This window comes from Lepus europaeus, chromosome 7 (genome assembly GCF_033115175.1).
Source record: "Lepus europaeus isolate LE1 chromosome 7, mLepTim1.pri, whole genome shotgun sequence".
NCBI classification, from domain to species: domain Eukaryota; kingdom Metazoa; phylum Chordata; class Mammalia; order Lagomorpha; family Leporidae; genus Lepus; species Lepus europaeus.
Window position 1 is genome coordinate 115,039,068 of NC_084833.1, and position 20,093 is coordinate 115,059,160.

The 20,093-nt window shown below is 43.9% G+C and overlaps 1 pseudogene; it reads right to left on the reverse strand.

The window, feature by feature from the left end:
• Nucleotides 1–8,232: 8,232 nt before the first annotated feature.
• On the reverse strand, nucleotides 8,233–9,745 carry LOC133763541 (hepatoma-derived growth factor-like; annotated as a pseudogene).
• Nucleotides 9,746–20,093: the final 10,348 nt, after the last annotated feature.

Sequence of the window (20,093 nt, forward strand, 5' to 3'; positions counted from 1 at the left end):
ACAAGGAGATAGCAATGGCAGTGTCATGGAATAGGATGATGGAACCCAAATGGTTAAGGTTTTGGCTTCAGGAATTTGATACAGAAGGGACTGATCAAATAAGTAAATACATCAAGGATACTTGAAACCAAATTTCTCACTATTATAGAAAGGACTTATCAATATGAAAAGATGAAAAAACAATAATAAATCCTATGGTGTGTGTCTTTGTGTGTGTGTGTGTGTGTACACTTGTTCTGTAGCTTTGATCATGGAAAATACCTAGAATAGTGACACCCAAATAGCAATAGGCACAGGTAACACTTATATTTTAGTTTCTAAACAGCCATTCCTCCTTAAAAAAACAAACAGGGCTCCTTGGATGGAAGGTTCAAAGTGAACCTGGAAGATTTGGCTGTGGCTGAAATAGAGTTCAAAAAATTTCCATCATTCTTTGAATATGATGGGAATTCTTTGAATTGTTTTTATTTAAAAATACAAAAATAAAGCAGAATAAAGTGTGAAGGGATGGTATGTTCATTGAAAAAATATAAACATTAAATAAACATGATCTGTGACCAGTGCTTTGGCATAGAGGGTTGAGGCTTCACCTGTAGTGCTGGCATCCCATATATATACTGGTTTGAGTTCCAGCTGCTCCACTTGGTACAGCTCCCTGCTGATGTGGCTGGGAGAGCAGTGGAGGATGACCCAAGTGCTTGGGCCCCTGCACCTACATGGAAGACCCAGAGAAGCTCCTGGCTCCTGGCTTCCAACTAACCAGTTCTGGCTGTGGCAGATTGCAGCTATTTGGGGAGTGAAACAGCAGATAGAAGATCTCTCGCACGCGCTCTCTCTTTCTCTCTGTATTTTTGACTTTCCATAAAAAAAATTTTAAATGTGATTGTAAGAAATAGAAATCATTGCACAAAATAGGAGTTATTATTTCATAGTTATCAATCAAATAAATAAGTTAGAAGAAGAAAAAGCTTTTTCTTCCCTTACTGTAGAATTCCAATGTTGAAATCTTAGAAAGAATATTGGAACTGGAAAGTCCCCGTCTGACAACAATCACTGTTAAGAATTAATTCAGTTGAGAAACATTAATGGATGTAAAAACTAATTGGTGAAAGTGGATAGACAATGAGACACTCACATAGTGTCCCTCCAAAATATATGTTCATTATAAAGAGAAAATGAATTGTCCTATGGCACAGAAATCATTCTAAAAAGATTTGTTTATTAATTTTTATTTTGTTTGAAAGGAAGAGAGACACAGAGACCAAGAGAGACCTTCCAGCCACTTGTTCACTCCCCTAAATGCTGGTATTAAGCAGGACTGGACCAGGGCAAAATCAGGAGCCCATAACTAAATCCTGGTCCCCATTGTGGCTGGTAGGTTCCAAGTACTTGAGACATCTGCTGCCTTCCAGGGTGTGCAGTAGCAGGTGGTCGGATGGGACGCAGAGTTGCTGGGAGTCTAACTAGGCACTCAGATATTGAATGCAAGTATCCAAGTGGTGACTTAACTTAGGTACCTGACACTCACCCCAAGAAATTTTATTGAAAAGATTTCTTTTATTTAAAAGGCAGAATTAGAGAAAAGAGAGGGATAGACAGAATTAGAGAGAGAGAGAGATCTTCAGTCAGAAGCAGAGCAGGGGCTTGTGCTGTGGCACAGTAGCTAATCCTCTGCCTGCGGCACTGGCATCCCATATGGGTGCCGTGGCTAGTCCCTGCTGCTCCTCTTCCAATACAGCTCTCTGCTATGGCCTGGGAAAGCAGTAGAGGATGGCCCAAGTGCTTAGGCCCCTGCACCTACATAGGAGACCCTGAAAAAGCTCCTGGCTCCTGGCTTCAGATCAGCATAGCACAGCACTGGCTGTTGCAGCCATTTGGGGAGTTGGCCAGTGGACGGAAGACCTTTCTCTCTGATTCTCTATCTGACTTTCTGTAACTCCCTCAAATAAATAAATAAAATCTTTTTTTAAAAAAGCAGAGCAATCAAGACATAAACACTCTTATAGGATTCTGGCATCACAGGTGACAGCTTAACCCACCGTGCCACAATGCTGCCCCCAAGAACTAATTTTTAAAACAATTTATTGAATTGCTCAATTAATTGAATTGCTTGACACACACACACACAGAGAGAGAGACAGACAGAGAGACAGAGAGAGAGATGCATCTGCCCATCTGCAGTTAATCTGAGCTTGGGCCAGGGCCAAATGCAGCACCTGGACACACCATCCAGGGCTCCTTTGTGGGTGACAGGAACACAGTTATCTGAGCAATCACTATTGTCTCTCAAGATCTGAATTTCCAGAAAAATGGAGTCAGGAATCAAACCCAGGTACTCTGATGGGATATGTGACTATAGAGAAATCATTTAATTGTGATTGGTTAACATCAAAAGAATGAGATTAAACAAAATTGTATACCCCTCAAATGCATGCATTCAGATGAACAGAGAATCACTCTTGTGATCTTCCTGTCAAAAACTCAATGGAAGACCTCTCTCTCTCTCTCTTTCTCTCTCTCTCTCTCTCTCTCTCTCTCTCTCTCTCTGGCTCTACCTCTCTCTGGAACTCTTTTAAATAAATAAAATAATTCTTTTAAAAAAACACATAGGGCCGGCGCCACAGCTCACTAGGCTAATCCTCTGCCTGTGGCGCTGGCACCCCAGGTTCTAGTCCCGGTTGGGGCACCGGATTCTGTCCCGGTTGCCCCTCTTCCAGGCCAGCTCTCTGCTATGGCCCGGGAAGGCAGTGGAGGATGGCCCAAGTCCTTGGGCCCTGCACCCACATGGGAGACCAGGAGAAGCACCTGGCTCCTGGCTTCGGATCGGCACAGTGTGCCGGATGTAGCGGCCATTTGGAGGGTGAAGCAACGGAAAAGGTAGACCTTTCTCTCTCTGTCTCTCTCTCTCTGTCCACTCTGCCTGTCAAAAAAAAAAAAAAAACTCATAACCCAATCTAATCATACAGCCACACTGGGCAGGCCCAATCTGAGGAACAAACTATCACAAAATATGTGCTAGCCTATAATTATTAAAAGTATCAAGGACATGAAAATAAAGAAAAAGCTGTGGCACTATTCTAGATTAGAAGAAACCGAACACGTGACATTTAAATGCAATATTGTGATCCTTGGTTGAACCAATTTGCTATAAATAAAGTCATTGGGGAACTGAAGATACTTAATAGGGTTTTTGGATTCCATGACAGTAATGTATCAATGTTAATTTTGTGGCAGTGCTATATTGTAGTTATGTGAAACAATGTTTTTAGGGAGTGCACACTAAAGAACATGTTTAATGAGGGGTAATGAGGCATTGTGTCACTGATTTACTTTCAAATGGTTCAAAAAACATTCCTTGTAGTATTAAATACTATCAGGCTTCAATCAAACTAAGATCATTCTAAATCTCTAGTTTCAGCCTAAAGTTTGTTGACATTAAATACAATCTGAGAAAAGAATAAAGGTACATAGAAAAGTTTAGAATAGAGATGGCTAGAAAATTTTTTAAATGACAAGAAATTGCCATAAAAATCCTTATTAAAATGTGTCATGTCAGAAATGGTGTTGTGGCCTAGCAGATAAAGCTGTTGCCTGCAATGCTGGCATCCCTTATGGGCTCTGATTCATGCACTGACCAGTCTACTACCAATCCAGCTCCTTGCTAATTGCCTGGAAAAAGCAGTGGAGTATGTCCCAAGTGCTCGGGCACCTGCTACCCATGTGGAAGACCCGGATAAAGCTCCTGACTCTTGGCTTCAGTCTGCCCCAACCCTTGCCATTGCAGCCATTTGGGGTGTGAACCAGCAAATGAAAGATCTGTTTCTGTCTGTGTCTCTCCCTCCCTCACTCTGTAACTCTGACTTTGACTTTCAAATAGATAAATAAATATTTTTAAAAAGTCTCAAGAGATCTAAGATGGCTGAATAGGGTGTGGCCATACTATCTTCAGCTGGTCTGAGATATGAAAAGAACAAAGGGAGGGTGAGGGACACAATTCTAGGAAAGTATCTGATGGAAATTTTCAGCAAAGAACTGAAACAAACAGTGAAGACTCCATGGGACAGGAAGAGAAAGGGCAGGGGCATCATTGCACCCAGCTGGGCAGGGTAGCCAGCTGCCAGCTCCCAGCTGTCAGCTGCCATCATACCACAACAAGGTAGGAAGGATTCTCTGTGGTCCTGCTGATCACACTTTAAAATGGGAGGGGGCCAGCGCTGTGGCTCAATAGGCTAATCCTCCACCTGCGGCGCCGGCACACCGGGTTCTAGTCCTGGTCAGGGCACTGGATTCTGTCCCGGTTGCCCCTCTTCCAGTCCAGCTCTCTGCTGTGACCCGGGAGTGCAGTGGAGGATGGCCCAAGTGCTTGGGCCCTGCACCCGCATGGGAGACCAGGAAAAGCACCTGGCTCCTGGCTTCGGATCAGCGCAGTGCACCAGCCGCAGCGCGCTGGCCGCAGCGACCATTGCAGGGTGAACCAACGGTAAAGGAAGACCTTTTTGTCTGTCTATCTCTCTCTCTCACTGTCCACTCTGCCTGTCAAAAAAAAAAATTGGGAGGGAACTCCACAGTCATTCACTGACTGTTATTTCTACCTAGGATGCTGACTGGGGTCTGAGCAAGCTGACCTGCTTTTCCCTTCGCCCACTCCTACAGAGCACCATAATCAGTGGTGAAAAGTTGGACAGTGCAACTCTGTGATGCACCTACCAGGATCAGAATCAACATCAGAAGAAGACACGATATCCTTAAAGAGAAATGAGAGGAGACTGCAGCAGCCAATGTCACTGGTATATCCTGGATGACAACCTTGTGGACCACATATACTATGAGTGTGGCCTGGAGTATTGGTGGGGGACAAGATACCCAACTAAACCTGTGAAGTGATAACACATTGCGTGCTTCCCCTCTACTTGCCACCCTAAGAACACGGTGAATATTCAGAAGAAGTAGCAGGCTGCCATGGCTGGTACATGTGGCCAGGGAATTTTATTTGAGGGAAGTTTATAGCAATCAGTGCCTACATCAAAAAATTGGAAAGGCATCAAATAAATTATCTAACACTGCATTCAAGTATCTAGAAAAACTAAGAACAAACCAAACCCCAAATTAGTAGGTAGAAAGAAGTAATCAAAAATAGACAGAAATTAATACACAATTATTCTTAAGTGTTGAAACTTAATTGAAAAGTGATCCCTGTTAAATATAAGAGTAGAAATAAGAGAGGGAAGAGAAGTACAATTGGGGACATGCTCAATCTGACTTGCCCCAAATGGTAGAGTTAGAAACGTGCCAGGGGGCTGGCGCCGCGGCTCACTAGGCTAATCCTCCACCTTGCGGCGCCGGCACACCGGGTTCTAGTCCCGGTCAGGGCACCGATCCTGTCCCGGTTGCCCCTCTTCCAGGCCAGCTCTCTGCTGTGGCCAGGGAGTGCAGTGGAGGATGGCCCAAGTGCTTGGGCCCTGCACCCCATGGGAGACCAGGAGAAGCACCTGGCTCCTGCCATCGGATCAGCGCGGTGCGCCGGCCGCAGTGCGCCTACTGTGGTGGCCATTGGAGGGTGAACCAACGGCAAAAGGAAGGCCCTTCTCTCTGTCTCTCTCTCACTGTCCACTCTGCCTGTCAAAAAAAAAAAAAAAAAGAAAGAAAGAAACATGCCAGGGGATTCCAATTCAATCCCATCAAGGTCGCATGTACCAATGCCATCTCACTAGTCCAAGTGATCAACTTCAGCTCACAATTGATCATAATGATAAGAGTCAAAGGGATCACATAAACAAGACTAGTGTCTGAAAATACTAACTGAGAATAAAAAAGGGAGAAAACGATCCAACATGGGAAGTGGGATACACAGCAGACTCATAGAATGGCAGATGTCCTAAACAGCATTCTGGCCTCAGAATCAGTCCTTAAAGCATTTGGATCTGGCTCAAGAGCCCATGAGAGTATTTCAGGTATGGAAAGCCAAGACAAACTGGAAAAAAAAATGACCTAAATGAAAGATCTCTGCGAGTGAGATCCCAGTGGAAAGAACAGGTCATCAAAGAAGGAGGTACCTTTCTCTGAAGGGAAGAGAGAACTTCCACTTTGACTATGACCTTGTCTAAATATGATCAGAGTCTGCAAACTCAAAAGGCCTCCATAGCCTTGGCAACTCATGACAAAAGCCTAGGGTGATTATTGACACCATAAACAAGAGTGTCAAATTGTTAAGTCAACAACAGGAGTCACTGTACACTTACTCCCCATGTAGGATCTCTGCCCTTAATGTGCTGTACATTGCAATTTAATGCTATAACTAGTACTCAAACAGTATTTTACACTTTGTGTTTCTGTGTGGGTGCAAACTGTTGAAAGCTTTACTTAATATATCTAAATTGATCTTCTGTATATAAAGAGAATTGAAAATGAATCTTGATGTGAATGGAAGGGGAGAGGGAGCAGGAGAGGAAAGGGTTACAGGTGGGAGGGAAGTTATGGGGGGGGGATGCCATTGTAATCCATAAGCTGTACTTTGGAAATTTATATTCATTAAATAAGTTAAAAAAATAAAAAAAGTAGACAGAAATAAGCAAAATTGAGACCAAAGAAACAATATAAAAGATCAGTGAAGTGAAGATGTGTTTTTTGAAAAAGTAAAGAAAATTTATACATTATAGGCCGAACCAACCAAAAAATGGGGAGAAGATGCAAATTAATAAAATCAGAACTGAATAAGGAGATGTTACAATGGACACCACAGAAATAAATAGAATCAATGTGAATTACTACAAAAGCTATACGCCACTTAATTGGAAAATCTAGAAGAAACGGATAGATTCCTGGACAAATAAAATCTACCAAAATTTAGTCATGAAGACATAGAAAACCAAAATAAGCCAATGAGCAAGAAGTGATTGAATCAATAATTAAAACCCTCTCAAAACAACAAAAATCCCAAAACCAGATGGCTTCACTGCTGAATTCTAACATACATTTAAAGAAGAACTAATTCCATTGGGGCTGGTGCTGTGTAGTAGTAGTAGTGGGTATAGCCTCTGCCTGCAGTGCCAGCATCCCATATGGGCGCCAGTTTGAGCCCCAGCTGCTCCACTTCCAATCCAGCTCTCTGCTATGGCCTGGGAAGGCAGTACAAGATGGCCCAAGTCCTTGGGCCCCTGCATTCGAATGGGAGACCTGGAAGAAGCTCCTGGCTCCTGGCTTCAGATTGGCACAGCTCTGGCCATTGTGGACATCTTGGGAGTGAACCAGTGGATGGAAGACTGACCTCTCTCTGTTCCTCCCTCCCTCTCTCTCTCTCTCTCTCTGTTTCTCCCTCCCTCTCTCCCTCTGCCTCTCTGTAATTCTGCTTTTCAAATAAATAAATGAATAAATCTTTAAAAAATAACTAGTTCCAATTTTTTCCCTATTTCTCTCTAATTGAGTTCATTATTAGCATATAAAAAAAGCTACCTTCGTACATTTATTTTTGTAACCTGCAAATTTACTGAACCGGTTTGTCAATTCTAACAGCTTTTTGGTGATGTGTTAAGGTTTTTCTACATATAACATCATGTCATCTGTGAACTTGGAGAATTTGACTTTCTCTTTTCCTATTCTGAGGCCCTTATTTTTTCCTCCTCCCTAATTGCTCTTGGTAAAACTTCCAGTGCTATATTGAATAAGAGTGGCAAAAACGGACATCCTTTTCATGTTCCAGATCTGCAGGGAAATGCTTTCAGCTTTTTCCCATTCAGTATGATATTGGCTATTGGATTTTTTTTTTTTTTTTTTTTTTTTTTTTTTTTTTTTTTTTTTTTTTTTTTAGTAATCAACAGGTTCTCAGAGCTAAACTTCCAAAGCTACAGTCAGCAATTTTTCATCAGAGCCCGAGGGGGAGGGGCAAGGGTGAAGAGCCAGAAGGGAGGTGTGGAGAGACCTCTAGCAAGAGGCTGGGAGCAGGCACTCATTTCCCTCTGTCCTCTCAGTGGCTTACAGATCAGATCTGGTGACAACACCGAGGGAGACAAGTGGGGCATGTGGATGGGAAGTGACACTGGGACACCAGAGCCCCGGAATACCAGGGGAGCCTCCCAGTGCACCTCAAACATGGGAGCAACAGTGGGGAAGAAAGGAGAATGGAGAGCACACAAAGGGGTCCGGGGGGTCTTTACAAATTTTTTTGTAATTTTCTTTTATTAAAAACATTTCCTAAAAAATGTGTCTTTTCCTTTGTTTGGGTGATATATAATATGGCTGTAGGCTGGCCTTGAGCACTGTGGGGGAGGGGAAAGGGCAGCCGGGGGTCTCCCCAGGGCATCCCACCTCTGACCCCTGAGATCTAAAGGATGCTCAACATCCCACCCACATGGGTAAAGTCGATCACCCTTCAGATCTCAGGTTCTTGGCCCAAATAACTTGGTAGCCCCCAAATCTTCTGATAAACTACAACTCCCAGAAGTCCCTGGGATCAGCAAAAAGGAAGAATGGGTGTTGTCAATCATCAAGGATTTATGGAAGGGCCCCAGCTCCCGCCACAAGCTGTCCTACTTTCCCTGAATCTAGGCAGCTGGTTAAAGGTGTGGGAGGATGGAACCTGCGCTCAAACAATGCCCCCACCCCCATCCGAGGACTACCTCTCCCAGGCCCCGGAAGCCCACCCCGTTATCTATGCTCTGTCCCTTCCACTCCTACCCCTGATCCCAACCCAGAGGTCCAGAATGCCTGGGGGAGGGAGAGGGGGATGTCAGGAGGTGGACACAGCTCTAAGCAGGATGGGACCCAATGGCCGCATCTCGTCCCAGGGAGCTGAGGCCATGGGCCTGCCTTGATCTCAGGGGTGGAAAGACCCGGCAGTGAGAGCCAGGTGGCCTGGCCCATCCAGGTCCAGCTCCAGGGGCTGGGCGTGGAGTGGGGGAAGTGAGCGGAAGGGAAGGGCAGGCTGGGGTGGGAAAGGGGCTCCCAGTTTGCAGCCCACGGCCAGTTTCCCCAGTAGCACCCAGGCAGCAGTGGGAACAGGGGGCGGGGGCTCCTCTGGAAACACTGGTGGCTACAGGCTCTCGTGATCTCCGACGCCGGGGGCCTCAGCCTCCTCCTTGGCAGCCTCTTCCTCCTCCTCCTGAGGCGGCTCCGAGCCGGTGCTGTTCTCCACTTGCACGGGCAGGGCCCGCTCCGTCTCCAAGGTGGCTGCTGCCTTCTCCTCCCCTTCGGGGTCTTCTGCCTCCTTGGGACGTTTAGGGGAGTCCTCCAGCAGGTCGCCCGCTCTCCTCTTCGGTGCCCCCTTCTCGTTCTTCTCCTTGGCAGGCTCGTCGATGACCAGCTTGCCCTCCTCGTCGCTGCTGCCCTGCCCTTCTTGTCGCCCTCCGCGGCCTCGGGCTCCGGCTCCGGCTCTTCCACGCAGCTCTTTTCCTGGGAGGATTGGTAGCCAGAGCCTTGACGGTAGGGCTGTTCTCGATCTCCCACAGCCCCTCGCTCAACCCTTTCCTCTTGCCAAACTTCTCCTTGGACTCCTCCTAAGGGAAGAGGTCTTTGGGGCCCAGGAATGCCGTCTCGTGGGTCCCGAAAAAAAAAAGACTTGGTATTTGTTGGCTGTTGACTTCACAGTGGCCTCGGGCATTTCGTCGATCCGGGCCGGCCAGTGTGGGTAGCCCTTCATCTTGGCGAACACCAGGTCCCCGCACTTGTACTCCTTCTGCCGGTGGGATCGCGACTTGGCGGGGCCCCGGGCGCCCCGGGCTCTGCGCCGGGCCGGGAAGCGCGAGCCCAAGTTTGCGCGTGCAGTGGTGGCGGCGCCGCTCCGCTCCGGCCCTCGCGCGGCCCCCGCCTCGATGGTGGCCCCGGGGCCAAGCTCCGGCGAGGCCATGGCGTCTCCGCCCGCGCGCCGCACAGACCCGGCGGGCGCCCATCGCGGGCAACGCTCGGGCGGCGCGGTGGGTGCGCGCTCCTGCAGTTGTTTGTGTTTGAAATTCTGGCTATTGGATTTTGAAACTTAACAATTATAATTTTGAGGATTGCTCTTTCTATATATAACGTGAGGATGGTTTTTTTAATCATGAAGGTTGTTGACTATTATTAAATGCTCTCTCTGAATCTATTGAGGTGACCGTATAGTTTTTGTTCTTCATGCTATTGATGTGATTTATGACATTTATTGATTTGCAAATGTTGAACCACCCATGCATATCGGTGATAAATCCCACTTGATCTTTTTTTTAGACTTATTTATTTATTTGAAAGTCAAAGTGACACAGAGAGAGTAGATGCAGAGAGGTCAGTCGGTCTTCCATCCACTGGTTCACCCCCAAGATGATCAGAGCTGTGCCAATCTGAAGCCAGGAGCCAGGAGCCTCTTCCAGGTCTCCCACATGGGTGAAGGGACCCAAGGACTTGGGCCATCTTGTACTGCCTTCCCAGGCCATAGCAGAGAGCTGGATCAGAAGTGGCGCAGCCAGGTCTTGAACCGGCACCCATATGGGATGCAGGCGCTTCAGGCCAGGGCGTTAACCCACTGCACCACAGCGCTGGCCCCCACATGATCATGATATATAATCTTCTTGATGTCATTTTGGATTCAAATTGCTAGTATTTTGTTGAGAATCTTTGCATCTGAGCTCATTAAGGATATAGGTCTGTAGTTTCATTTCGTGTTATGTCTTTGCTTGGTTTTGGTATCAAAATAATACTGGTCTCATAAAAAGAGTGTGGCAGAGAGCCATTCTAACCAGGGGGAGGGGAAACCTCAGTGTGCTTTTCTCTTGCATTTCCTGATGGGTACTGATCCTCAGCAATTTTTTCATGGGTCTGTTGGCCATTTCAATTTCCTCTTTTAAAAAGTTTCTGTTCAAGTCCTTTGCCCATTTCTTAACCAGATTTTTTGTTTTATTGTTGTTGAGTTTATTGAGCTCTTTATTTTTTTAAAAAAAATTTTTTTGACAGGCAGAGTGGACAGTGAGAGAGAGAGAGACAGAGAGAAAGGTCTTCCTTTTCTGTTGGTTCACCCGCCAATGGCCGCCACGGCCGGCATGCTGCAGCCGGCGCATCTCACTGATCCGAAGGCAGGAGCCAGGTGCTTATCCTGGTCTCCCATGCGGGTGTAGGGCCCAAGCACTTGGACCATCCTCCACTGCCTTCCCGGGCCATAGCAGAGAGCTGGCCTGGAAGAGGGGCAACTGGGACAGAATCTGGCACCCCGACTGGGACTAGAACCCGGTGTGCCAGCACCGCGAGGTGGAGGATTAGCCTGTTGAGCCACGGCACCGGCCTTATTGAGCTCTTTACAGATTCCATATATTAATCCTTTTCAGTTTCATAGTTTGTGAATATTTTTTCACCTTGTGTCAGTTGCCTCTTCACTTGGCTAAGTATTTCTTCTGCAGTGCACAAGCTTCTCAGTTTGATGTAACCCCCATTTGTCAATTTTGGCTTTGATTTCCTGTGCTTTGGGGGTCTTTTCCTGGAAGTCTTTGTCTATGTCAATGTCTTGCAGTGTTTCCCCAAAGTTCTCTAGTAATGTGATGTCATCAGGTCACAGGTTTAGATCTTTGATCCATTTTCAGTGGATTTTTTCATAAGGTATAGGCAGGGGTCTTGTTTCATACTTCTACACATGAATCCAGTTTTCCCAGCACCATTTGCTGAAGAGACTCTCCTTGCTCCAGGGATTGAGTTTAGCTCCTTTGTCAAACATAACTTGGTTGTAGATATGTAGGCTTGTAGTGGGTGTGGCTAGAGAGCTCTGTTAAGTTCTTCAGTTAAGGGTGTGCCTAAGGTGACAAACCCAGGTTTGGCATGGTAAATCAATCTCTCTCTCTTTCTCTCTCTCTCTCTCTCTCTCTCTCTCTTTCTCTCTATCAGAAGGGAAGTAATTCTGCTCAGCTGAGCTCTTCTCCTCAATGGCGATCAGTGCCTGAGCGCTAGCCCCAGTGGGTATAATATTCGTCTGCTCTGCCCCAAGGACCACACAAAGGATCTGTGCAATCCTTAGTGTAAGCTCAGATTCCCCTGCAAGTCTCTCACTGGGTAGCCAGGGCCACCTGAGCCATATTTCCCTGCAGTGTCTCTCGCTGGGTAGCCAGAACCACCTGAGCTTGTGGCGTCCTATTAAGGCTACTCAAAGTCTCAGCCACACCGTGAGTTCTCCCACATACCCTCAGCTTTTTTTTTCACAGTCCTGGTTCAGAAACTCCACATATTCACTAGGTCTTAGTCTCCCATTATTACTCCCCACCAGAGTCAGGCTTCTCTACTCGGTTGATTGCTGGGCACAGTCCCGAGCTGGCACAGCTGTTACGTATGTCCAAAATGGCACCTGCTCTATTGGCTTGTACACCTTTTAAGGTGATTAGAGAGAGAGAGTTGTGTCCATACCATCCCTTTTACTTTTTCTCTCCTCTAGTTAGGCTGGTGTACTTTCCCCCACGGGGCTTCAAGCCTCATTCTCTCTAGGCTCTTCCTGCCACTTTTCCACCAATATCTCAGGCTACTGTGGTTTCATCTCACCTCACATTCCAGCGCAGGTGTGGAAGCTCTTGGTAGCTGGGGTCTCAAGCTGTAGGCACCTGTGCCCTACACGTAGGTCCACTGTGTCCCTCTAATTATGGAAGAGTTTTCTCTGTCATTTTTTTCCCTAACTCTTCCCTGAGACTACATTATCTTCACTTTTATTAAACTATCTTCTCCTGGACTATAAGTAAGCTCCTTCCCTATTCTGCCATCTTAGAATCTCTCTCAATTGAGAACAATCCAACATGGGAAGTAGGATACACAGCAGACTCATAGAATGGCAGATGTCCTAAACAGCACTCTGGCCTCAGAATCAGCCCTTAAGACATTCAGATCTGGCTAAAAAGCCCATTAGAGTATTTCAGGCATGGAAAGCCAAGACAAACTGGAAAAAAAAAGACCTAAATGAAAGATCTCTGTGAGTGAGATCCCCACAGAAAGAATGGGCCATCAAAGAAGAAGGTACCTTTCTCCAAAGGGAAGAGAGAACTTCCACTTTGACTATGGCCTTGTCTAAATAAGATTGGAGTTGGCGAACTCAAGAGGCTTCCATAACCTTGGCAGCTCATGACAAGAGCCGCAGGTGATTACTGATGTCATAAATAAGAGTGTCAATTGTTAAATCAACAACAGGAGTCACTGTGCACTTACTCCCCATGTAGGATCTCTGTCCTTAATGTGTTGTTCTATGTGAATTAATGGTATAACTAGTACTCAAACAGTGCTTTATACTTTGTGTTTCTGTGTGGGTGCAAACTGTTGAAATCTTTACTTAGTATATACTAAGTTGATAATTGAGAATGAATCTTGATGAAGTATGGGATGGGAGAGGGAATGGGAGATGGAAAGGTTGTGGGTGTGGGTGTGGTTATGGGGGGAGGGTAAGCTGCTATAATCCGAAAGTTGTACTTTGGAAATTTAAATTTATTAAATAAAAGTTTAAAAAAAATCTCTCAATCTATTCTCTCTTTCCACACCTTCAAGAACTCCTAAAACTAGTATGTTGGGTTATTTGATTGTGTCCCATAAATCTCCAACACTGGTTTTTTTTTAAGTTGTCTAATTTCTGCTTTTTTTTTTTGGTTTCATTGAAAAATTTCCAAAGATTTGTCTTCTAGCTCAAATATTCTTTCTTTTGCCTCACCAAGTCTGTTGTTAAGACTTTCCACTGCATTTTTATTTGATATATTGTATTCATTTCTAATATTTCATTTTGATTTCTCTTTAAAATCTCAATTTCATGGGAGCATTTCTCATCCATGTCATGTATGGATTTCTTTAATTCATGAATTTGCTTCTCCTTGCTTCTGAATAATCCTATAATTAATCTTTTGAATTCCACTTCAGTCATTTCTTTAATCTCTTCATCTTCACATTCTAATATTGAAGTGTTCTTGTGTTCCTTGGGGGGAGTCATGTTGTCTTCCTTACTCTTGTTACTTGAATTTCTGTGTTTATTTTTAGGCATTTGTGGAGATACTTGGTTTTTTCCTCTGATGGCTTTTATCTTTGAACTATCCCTTTGTGGCTTATTGGAATGTCTGCTCTTTTGGTGAATTCTCAGAAGTGTATACTGGGAGTGGTCAAGGAGCTTTGGTCAGTGATTCAGAGTGCAGCAAGTATCCAGGATGACACCAAAGTTGGGTATGGTAGCTCTCCTCTTGTTAAGAGAAGGAGGGGCATGGTCATCTCTGTTAGTGTGATCACACCCTCACCTTCTCTCTTCCAAGGTGATAAATGCCTGGGTGTTAGCTCTCAATGGCTGTCAATCCTCCCACCCAGACTTGAAGTCAGTGGGGAACATAGATTTTTTTCCTCTGCTAGAATCTCTACATTGCACGTGTACACAAGAGCCACTGGCCAAATCTTGTCTTCCCCTGACCACTTTCACCAGAGCTTCCCTCAACCACTTTCACCAGAGGAGACTGAGTCTTGTCTCAGCCAGTTGCTGTATCCATGCACAAGGTCTTCCAAAGCTGTTGCATATACCCAGAAAGGAACCCACCCTCTCTTAGCTGGTAGCCAGCACTGTTGGGGTTGTGATGGGGTGAGAGAAATGTGCACCTTTTTATACTGGATTAGCAGGTTACACTCTCCCCCTTAGGGCTCCAGGCCAGCCTCATGCCATGCTCTACATCATGCCATGCTATATCATCATTGGCAGGGGTTGCTGCAGTCTGATCTCATCAAAGTCTCCAAAATTGTGGCTCTCTCCAGCTTTCGGCTGCTGGGGACTTCTGTTATGTATGTGTTCATGCTGCAGGTCGCATATTCCATACAGATCCATTGCATTCTTGTCCTATAGAATTTCCACTGCAATTTTCTAACTTTACCCTGAGAATTTATTACCTACACTTTTGTTTTTATTATTTACACCAAGCCTAGAGCAGTACACCATTCCCAATTCTGTCATCTTGTGCACCTACAAATTCAATCTTTGCTTTCTCTTAACCAGTTTTTAAAAATTAGGGGCCAACATTGTGGCACAGCAGGTTATAATGCCCCCTGCGGTGCCAGCATCCCATATGGGCCCCAGTTCAAGTCTCTGCTGCTCCATTTATGATGCAGCTCCCTGCTAATGTGCCCAAAGTGAGTTTCTTATAGGCAGCATATAGAGATCTTGTGGGTTTTTTTAATCCATTCATCCAACCTAAGTCTTGCTTGGTGGACTTAATCCATTAACATCCAGGGGTAGTACTGCTAGATAAGAACTAAGACCTGCATTTTAGCTCATGACAAGAGCCTAGGGTGATTATTGACATCATAAATAAAAGTGTCAATTGTTAACAACAGGAGTCTGTGCACCTACTCCCCATGTAGGATCTCTGTCCTTAATGTGTTGTACTATGTGAATTAATAGTAAAACTACTACTCAAACAGTACTCTATACTTTGTGTGTGTGTGTGGGTGCAGTCTGTTGAAATCTTTACTTAGTATATACTAAGTTGATCTTCTGTATATAAAGATAATTGAAAATGAATCGATATGAATGGGATAGGAGAGGGAGTGGGAGATGAGAAGGTTGCAGGTGGGAGGGAGGTTATGTGGGAGAAAGCCACTATAATTCAAAAGTTGTACTTTCCAAATTTATATTTATTAAATAACAGTTGAAAAAAAGACCCGCATTTTGTTGATTGGATAATGATTCTACCTGTTCTTATACTGAATTTGGAGGTGTCATGCATTTCAATGATGTTTAATTCTAATGCAGGACACCCCTCACAGAATCCTGTAAAAGAAGTCTTGGGGGATTCAAGAAGGTGGAATAGGAAAAAAAAAAAAAGCATAGCACTAGGCTAGGGATAAAAAAATAGCAGTTTCAAAATTTCTACCAGATCTGATCCTTATAAAACCATAGGTGGGCAATCACAGATAATAATTCTTGCTTGAAAAAGATAGGAGGGTTGGCTCTACTTTTCTATATATCTGAGGCCAGTGGAGTATGATGTGCAGGGGAAAGAGTGAATATGGTAGACCCTACTATCATCATGCATAGTTAGAGGCAATGCTGTCTTTATGTGTGGCAGAAGTTTGTGCAGATCATATGGTATTTAAAAATAGGGATCCCTCCTTAATTTTGACTTAAACTGTTTGAACTGTCTCTGAAAAACAATTTTTAGAAGGTGGTAAGCTTCTCTCTCTGTCTCTCTCTCTCTCTCTCTCTCTCTCTCTCTCTCTCTCTCTCTCTCTCTCTGTGTGTGTGTGTGTGTGTCTACAAGGGTACATGCATACCATTTTTCCTTGAATAACCAGGAACATTGAGAAGAGATGTCTACAGCACAAAGATGAGTGATGATCTTAAAGAGAAGAGGTCTTGGCACATGAACACACCCGCCACCCCAGATTGTTTCACTGAGTAGAGAAAACCAAAACTGTTTGGAGTGGCATGGCAGAGTTGAAGACCTTAAGAGCACAGCTTGTTGTTTCCTAGGCTTAGAGGACCTTCCCCTTAAACACTGTCCCTATGCCTGTGTCAGTCATTCGCTTTGGAGGAAATGGACTATGGATTTTTACATGTCAGAATATATATTGCTGGGGAGAAAGTTGGTCTTCTCCTGAGAAAAGAAATAGGAGACTTGAGGGTGCCTTTCTTAAGGGACAGTGAGGATTGACATTTTGGAAGAATGAGAAAGAGGCATGAACCTGAATACAGACAACCATATCTGGGAACTGCTTGGTGGCCCTGCAGACACTGCCTGTGAAGAGTTTGTTCTGGTTTTTTTTTTGTTTGTTTGTTTGTTTTTCGTTTTTTGTTTTTTGGGTTTTTTTTGTCTATGTTCTTATTCCTTGAACCACAGAATAAGCACATTTAGTTTACAGTGTTGAATGTTTCTCTTGTTAAACCAATTATTCTCCTACATCATGAAGTCTCAAGCATCCATACAACCCTTTATGGTGGTATTACCAGCAACAAATGAATAGGGCAGTAGAAGCACGCTCTCCCCACTGCTTTTCCTGTACTGGATCTCACTGCATGAGAGCAGCATCTCCTGAGGGCAGTATGTTTCAGTCCACCTGGCTCCCAGTCCTAGCTCTGTCTCATAGGAATATATGATCATGCCCAGGTTGGCTAATTCTGTGTCTTCATTTCCTTATTAATTAATGAAAATAATTATACTAACTATAACAGATACATTGATTACTATTAATTTTAGAAATAATTATATAACATCATAGGGATTTGGGGTGGAAAATGTAATGATTATTATGTAGAATAGTTTAGAATAGTGTCTAAGATAAGAAAGTGTTTCTTATATGCTTATGATTATGATCATGATTAGCAGGTTGAGAGTCAAAGAATTCCTGGAAATATCTAGCATCAAATTAAATAGAGGCAAGAGGCGGCAAGATGGCGGAATAGGCAGGGAGCACACTTAGTCCGGAGGGAGAGAAAGTTTAATATAAGTGGAGATACTGCAGGGTCAAGGAAGAGTAGGGGATGAAACAGCAGAGGAAACTCTTCCGGAACTAGTGATTCACAGTGGACCTGCGTGGAGAGCGTGGGAGCCCAAGTTCGGGACACCAGCGGCAGACTCAACGCACCAGCACTGGAACGCGAGGTGAGCCGAACCTCAATAGCCCAAGACACCAGCAGGCAAGCGGAAAGAGGAGGCTAGAGGGAACGAGGCTTGAAACTCCGGGGGGAAAAGTTCACCAGGCTAACTAGAAGAGAGATAGGAAAAAAATTTAAAAAGTGACTGATACGGACACAAGTTTCTCTCTCTCCGCTCACCTCTCAAAGGCGAGCAAGACAGAGCAGGCGCCATTTTGGACATACGTCATAAGCAGGGCGACCTCAGGTCTGCACCAGCCCTGAGCCTAGCAGAAAAACCTGACTCTGGGGGGAGGGGTGAAATAACAGGAGATTAGCATCTAACTTGGCAACCCAGTGGGAGACTGCAGGAGAAGTGGAGCCCACACTGAGGGCAGCAGAGATTCCCTGTGTGGTCCTTGGGAAAGAGCTTCCGATCTCTGGCTCCTGTGGGTATATCATTTGCCTGCTAACTACCTCCAATTACGTTCAGCTGTGCGGAATTACTTCCCTTTTAAATCAAAAAAAGAAAGAGAGATTTACCACACCTAACCTGGGAGTGTCATCCTTGACACACCCTCAACCCTGAGGAACCAAACACAGCTCTCAGTCCACACTCATCTCAAGCCTCTAAGGCTCCACTGAAAGCAGACAGTCCACTTAATATAGAGCCATAGTGTAACAAGAAAAAACACCACAGTGAAGAAACCAAATATCTCCAACATGCCAAACAACAAACGCAAAAACCAAGCTAACAAGAACAAGGAAGACACTATGACGCCCCCAAATGAAAAAGACACCCCAATTCAAGATTATGAAGATGATGAGATCGAAGAAATGCAAGAAACGGATCTCAAAAAATTGATAAGAACATTAAGAAGTTCTCAAAAACAAATTCTTGAACTACAGAAATCCTTCATGGACAAGATAGAAAATCTCTCTCGTGAAAGTGAAATATTAAGGAGGAATCAAAATGAAATGAAACAACTAGTGGAACAAGAAACTCTGATAGTGACTAGAAATCATAATGAAATGAAGAGTTCAATAGATCAAATGACAAACACATTAGAGAGCCTTAAAAACAGAATGGGCGAAGCAGAAGAGAGAATATCAGACTTAGAAGACAGAGAACAGGAAAGGAAACAGGCAAACCAAAGAAAAGAAGAAGAAATTAGAAATCTAAAACATATTGTCGGGAATCTACAGGATACTATTAAAAAAACCAACATTCGGGTTCTAGGAGTTCCTGAAGGCATGGAGAGGGAGAAAGGATTAGAAGGCATTTTCAGTGAGATACTAGCAGAAAATTTCCCAGGTTTGGAGAAAGACAGAGACATCCTAATACAGGAAGCTTATAGAACCCCTAATAAACATGACCAAAAGAGATCCTCACCACGACATGTTGTAATCAAACTCACCACAGTGAAACATAAAGAAAAGATCCTAAAAGGTGCAAGAGAGAAACGTCAGATCACTCTTAGAGGATCTCCAATTAGACTCACAGCAGACTTCTCATCAGAAACCCTACAAGCTAGAAGGGAATGGCGAGACATAGCCCAGGTACTAAGAGAGAAAAACTGCCAGCCCAGAATACTATATCCTGCAAAGCTCTCATTTGTGAATGAAGGTGAAATTAAGACTTTTCATAGCAAACAGAAACTGAAAGAATTTGTTGCCACTCATCCTGCCCTGCAAAAGATGCTTAAAGATGTGTTACACACAGAAACACAGAAACATGGTCACCAATATGAAAGAAGGTAAAGGAAGGAAACTTCACAGCAAAAGATCACAGGAAGCTCAATTTCTCTTTGACATAGAATTAAACTCTGATGCTCTGTTAAAGCAATGTGTTAAAGTAATCTATTATGTTCTCTTGATGTCTGTTAAATTCTAATTGTTCAAAAACAGCTGAATTTTTATTAAGAGCTATGGGTTATTTAAATATGTGCTTTTTTCAAAAATTTGAATAATCACCTTGTAACAATGATCACATTTGGTCTATGTTATGTCATGATTTTAAGAAATCTTATTTCAACCAGATATTTTGGATTTTGAGCCTTCTTGGCATTCTTGACAGGCATTCAAAAAATCAAAGTTTCAAACAATCTGGACTCTAAAATTTCCAGTAAATCCTGGACTTTGGTTTTTCCAGTTTGGGCCCAACTGAAAAAATCGAAGGACCTATGTCTCTCATCTTATAGAGACACCAACTAATCAGTCTATTTGGAGTATATTAGAAGGACTGTCAAGATGTGACGTGGTACTAAATTTTAAGTTTCCATAATGGAAAATGCTATTAATACAAATGTTTGAGAATTAAAAAGTCTAATGATCTTGTGTTACTAGACATGATAGTTATCTTAATGAGAAAGCCCCAGAGGCCTAAAGGGTAAAATACTTGTAAAATCCTACAGGTGCTTTCAAAAATACTGTGAAGTAAGCAAGTGCCTCTTGTTGGTTGATGAGTTTATAATTTTAAACATGGCGACTTAAAGTCTTTTGTCATCCACAGTTATATATGATCTGCTGCTGATAAAACTAAAGCATTGTTGGTTCTGTGTTTAGCTGTCCTCCTATAGGTTCC